Source organism: Xyrauchen texanus, chromosome 12 (assembly GCF_025860055.1).
Source record: "Xyrauchen texanus isolate HMW12.3.18 chromosome 12, RBS_HiC_50CHRs, whole genome shotgun sequence".
NCBI lineage: Eukaryota > Metazoa > Chordata > Actinopteri > Cypriniformes > Catostomidae > Xyrauchen > Xyrauchen texanus.
In genome coordinates, this window is record NC_068287.1 from 25,869,112 (window position 1) to 25,875,211 (window position 6,100).

The following is a 6,100-nucleotide window of genomic DNA, read 5'->3' on the forward strand; positions in this document are numbered from 1 at the left end:
GGTTTTGCTTTTGACTCTGGGTCAAATGTCAGTGAGTGAGTGTTTTCCGTGTCAAGAAATGGCAGCTTGCCTGTATCTCTCCCACTCCAAGGCAGTCCCAGTACTTTACCAGTACTTTACCAGTACTTTACTTAGTAACTTTCTAGATGAGAACTCTTAAGAGGAACTGCATACGTTAGGAGACTTTTTCCTCTTGCATGCACAAAAATAACCTTGTAGTTACATCTTCTAGTGTCAACCATTTTTCTTTTGACATTGTTTGCATGTGTGACACAATAGCAACAGCAACTATAGTCTCTAATGTGCGAAAACAACAAAAAGTACAGTACTACTTCTGGGTAAAAGTGCCGAAAACGGGCTTTAGTTCCTGCAGTGGGTAAGGGCCTAATATTGAAGGAATAGGTCACCCACAAATGTAAATTCTGTGATCATTTACCTGTATGACTTACTCGATGGAACACGAAAGAAGATGTGAGACACAATGTTAGCCTCATTCACCAATCACTTTCATATCATCTTTTTTCAGTGAATAGTGACTGGGGCTCACATTGTGTCTAACATCTGCTTTTGTGTTCCATGGAAGAAAGAAAGTAATTCAGGTTTGGAACAACACAAGGGTGAATAAATGATGACAGGAACTGTCCTTTTAACTTCTTGTTTGTAGAACTGTTGTATAAAAGCAAAATCCCATTCTTACTCAAGTAATATTGCTTCATTTTATGATCCAAGTGATCATAGTTACTGTTTTGGACACATTTCATAAAACCGAGAGTAACTGATAGATGTGGGAACAACTGTATACGGTTGTGGTAAATTAATAAGATGCAGTGGTGTATAGACATTGACAGCTAGTCAATGGAAATGTAAGAAGCGGTTAGATGCCTTTTGTTGTATGTTACTGAAGCTGTCCTTTAAAATCTGCATTTAGTTCACATTAAATTTCATTGTATCCAAATGTTTGGTTTCTTCTCTGTTCTATTTTCCTTTTCTGTTTTCTACCCCTCTCTCCCTTGTTTCTTCTTATTCTTCTAAGTGCCTGAAGACAGTCAGTGCCCTAGTTTATTAGCAGGTTTTTCACAATCACCCCTGAATAAAAGTGGCAAAACAATTCAGTGAAATATGTAAGAGCAGACACAGACCAATCTGTTTCCATACAAGCTGAATCAAGCTCAAATTCCCTTCACTGGGCTCTCGGCTCAGATTTATGCTGCAGTTGCATTCAACTAGACTGTATTTCAGCGTACTATTTTTATAGGGGTCTGTCCGATCAAACGTGAAGCTTTCCCTACTAAAAAAAAGGTTTTGAATTTCGGTGGTGGCCATTTACTCGAAAACTCTTTACTCAGACAGACTATTCAGAGAGGCAGTCACAGGGTATAATTGTGTTTGCCATTTCTTGAGGGATGCCACTATACCTGTATTCATTGTAACTTTGTTTGGGTTTGCCACCGTGCTTTGATCCAATAAGGCTGACAAAACCTTTGACCTCGGCTTTGTCACTCTGATTTGTGAGTGTTGCCTAAGGGTGTTCAGGACCATTTCCCTGCCTGTCATTTCTAGTCAGACAGAAAATACTACAGACTTCTCGTCCAACACCCACACACGTACACTACTAATCTCAACCTCTCACTCTCTCTTTTAAAGACCTAATGAAATCGAAAAAGGCGTTTTGTGACTTTTAGCCTATGCGCATTAAAACCACATGTATGCTAGTGCTCTTCTAAAAATTAAAGCTACACTATGTAACTTTTTTGTAAAAAAATAAATAAATAACTAAATCATATTAATGAGAGAGAGTGCAACAAAAATCCATCTTCCAAACTATGTATTTACTTTGCCCAAATACACTTTGATAAACCTATAATAATTATATTATATTATACATATTTTAGAGCTGTCGGGATGAATTTCGTGGGGAATAGCATACAGTCATCATTCGCCAGTGAGTGTTGACATTATATCCATACACAGAGAAGCTGAAAGTTTGACCATGGATCATTCAACACGACAAACCTCCAGGTAATCACTTTGTAAAACGAAGAAACCCTGAACAGAGCAGGGTCTACAAGCCAAAAGGGGAAGCGACAGAGTCCGTAATAAAACCCCAATCAACATCGGTTTGGCTTTTCAGAGGTGGCGACCTCCGAAATCTAGGCTTGCCAAGGACATATGAGTCTTGAAATTATGTTGCCCACTGTTTGGAAAGAATGACAATCTATCAGTTAGTTACTACCATGGTCTATTTGGCCAGAATATCCTGCAGTTATAAAAACATTACAATGTTTGACCTTATCAGACTAGCAATCGTTATGTCTAATGTTATCGAACTTTTGTAACGTAATTTATTTCAAAACATCAATGTTTCCAATAAGTCAAAACAACACCATAAGTTATGGCACTTATCTGCTCAGATGACATATTTTTAGATATCCGTGTTTTTCTTTCTTTCGTTATTTGTTTGTCCATTCGCGCTGATAAGATATCCTGTAGTCATGTGTACACCGTTGCCTCGAACCACATTCATCCACGTACAGGAGCAGACCTGAACCACAACCAAAACAATGTCTTTCTGCAAGATGCATGCCGTTTAATTTTTTTAACCCCTAGAGGGCCAAAAGTTACATAGTTGTAGCATTAAAAAACACCCATTTGTTTTGAGTTGGAGAAAAGGAACCAAAAAATGTATTATGTATTTCACTCACTATCACACTTTCTCTCTCTCTCTCTCTCTCTCTGTTCAAGACTTCAATCTGCCCTCATGGCGGTTCTGCTGGACCCATATGGCCAACGATGCACCTGATCCCTTAAGTTCCTCTGAACGGCAATTCTCTTCTTCGTCAGAGAGCTTAATGAAATACAGTTATTTCCTTATGAACTCCTATTATCTTTCTGTTTTTCATTTTCATTCATTTTATAGCCAAATAAAAACAAATGTAATGAACAGTTTAAGAAATTTTATTAGGAAAAAAATTTGATAATCTGGAATGCTTAATTCTGATTGGTCAGTCTCTGCATTCTGTGGTCATAGTTTTTGTATAATGACCACCAAAGAGTATAATTCTCCATCGTCCGATTCAACAGATTTCCTGTATAGCTGTGCTAGTTTTATGCCTCGTGTATCAGTCTGCAGTCTCTTTCCTCTTACATAATGAATAAATTGAAACTCATATCAATATTTTATGTCCATTTATTTATTCATTTGGTAAGTAGCCATGTAATAAGCTTCGCTTCGGGGTCCTGATCAAGGTTTATTTTGTAATAATAGCTGGCAGATATGAAGTGTAAAGATAACCAAATAAATCATTCAAAATGTCATTGTTCACTTACCAAAGTAAAGTGAGTGTTTGGTTTCTGTTCTGTCCCAGTATCTTCCATCAGTAAATGTCATGTGTTTTCAATACACCATTCTGGCCTGCCTGTTCACACAGTACAAATATCCACTTGAGTGAGGAATGGTCAGCCTGCATTAGGCAGCTCAGTGCGCACTCAGTTGGATTGGGATGTGTGGCAGACAGATTAGTGAGGTATTCCCCCACTGTGCTTGTTTGCTGTTGGCTTGGCCCTCTGTGGCAGGTCGCAGTGTGTATGCGTGTGATTGTGGGTTCGTGTGTATGTTTGCGTGCCATAGTGATGGATATAGCATGCTGGGACCCACCCACTAATAGCATGCAATCTATCAAAGTCAGAGCACATCTCTCAGTACTCCCTCTGGAACAATGCTTTTCTGATACACTGTGGAAAAGGGAATTAATAAGAGCCATCATTAACAGAGGATGCTGTGTGCCTCGAGGGGGAAAGGAGAAGACAGAATAGAAGAGTGGAAATGGATGGAGACATGGGATGAATAAGAAGAGGGTTCTAAAGATATAAAGCCGATCGACAGAGAAAGTTGATGGCGATGCAAAGAAAAGAAAAGAAGGGATGTTAAAAAACAGGTGGAGAGGGAACAGTGGGATTTTTGAAGATAACTGTGTGAAGTATGTGTAGGGCTGTCAATCAAATCAAATCTTTAATCGAATTACATTATGTGGCATTTAATTAATTGTATGTATCAATATTTACTGAGAAAGGTCCCAAAAGATCATTTAGCATACAATAATTAAAATAATTATAGATATAATATAAATTAAACATTATAATTCAGATACATTTCTTCATATGCATATATTGTGGCAGCTGCTAAGCATCTAGACAATACAGAAAGTGGCTTAAAAGTAAAAAAATATAGTTTATTTGCATGTCATTGAACATCATTGTATTATTGGGCACCATTCTGAGTAAACTCTAGAGGCTGTTGTGTGTGAACATCCCAGGAGTTCAGCAGTTACAGAAATATTTAAACCAGTCCATCTGGCACCAACAAACATCCATGTGATTATCTAATCAGCCAATCATGTGGCAGCAGTGCATAAAATCATGCAGATACGGGTCAGGAGCTTCAGTTAATGGTCACATCAACCATCAGAATGGGAAAAATGGGCTGGTTTGAGTATTGAGTTGGTTAAAAGTAATTGCAAAAAATGGCTAAGAAGTGAAGTTAGTTCTGCGAAAAGGCCTAGCATCATTTGTTTGCATGCCGCTTGTTTGATATTCTGTTTAATAATGAAATAATATTCAACATTTATATTACTATTGCAATATTGCATTAATCATAAAACAATTTTAATGTGACTAAAGTGTCCAAATACTTTTTAGGGCCACTGTGTATATGTATAATTTATCATAGTTTCATAGCATAGCAATCAGTTTCACAGCATTATTGCATCCTGTTTCTTTTTAAGGAAAGCAAACAAAATATTATGCCTTTAATTATTAGGTTTAGCAATTTGAGTGGATGACATACATCTTGAAGTTATGCAGCAATACTGTTTACTTATCTCACTTGCACAAAAAACAACAGATTCTATTTTTCCCAAGCTGCATCAACACAGTATATTTGTGTGCATGGGCATATTTGTGTGTGCACGCACTGCAGTATACTGACTACAACCAAACCGATCTGACTTGAATCATGACAAATGGCTGTGTGTTCCGTCATACTGTACTTTCTCATAGCTTTCCCAATATTTCAGCAGTGTAGGGAGAACCTGTCAGCAATCACAGTGTGTGAGTGAATTACAGTGAGTGTGTGGGATATCTCATATTTGTGTGCTTCAGTAGACGAGTGCGGTGACTCACCCCTTCATTCCTCATTAGCATTCTGGTCAGTAATCACTTAGTAAAGCAGAGGAAGATGGGGAGGGGGATCTATGCACCTTCTTCTCATTCAGACTGCTCTTTCTCTTTCCCACAATTTAATTTGTATTGCCAAAGCTGAAACAGATTAGCTTAAGACAATAGACTGAAAGGAGTGAAGAAGAGTCAAAGTAAATAATGAAAAAAAGCAAGAAAGAACAATAATAATTGTGATGAATGACAATGGAATCTCACTCTCTTGCAGTTTCTCAGCTTCTTTCCATTAATTCTCTCGATTATTTTATGACTTTTTTAAACATCCTCCCATTTTGTTCCTCCCTGCAAGAACTGAGTCCACCCTGAGCATATGTAACCAGGAGAGAGCAGTTATTAAGATAACAGATTTACAGAGCACTTTTCAGTGAATTTAATCAGTTATGGTCCTTATGGCCTGAATCAGGAACCAATATGACTCAAATGGTTAACACCACATCATCAATGTTCTACTTAAAGTAATATTCTGGGTTCAATACAATTTAAGTTCAATTTACAGCATTTGTGGAATAACATTAATTACCACAAAAATTTATTTTGACTTCTCCGTCCTTTTCTTAAAAAAAATCTGGGTTACAATGGACGTCAATGGGGCCAATCCATAAACATGAAAATACTCACTGTTTTCAAAAGTATAGCCAAAAGATGTGAACAATATGAGTGTTAACATGATTTTAGTGTAATACATTTGCTACATTAATACATTTCTGTGTAAAGTTATCTAGACGATTTTACAAATTCGTTGCCTGCAACAAACTGTAAAATTACAATTTAAACCATTTTAAATTATGAGTTTAAATATGAGTTTTAACAGAATAATTAATGTAAGTGCTTTTATAGAATTATAAGCTTCACATTTCTGCCTTTAAAC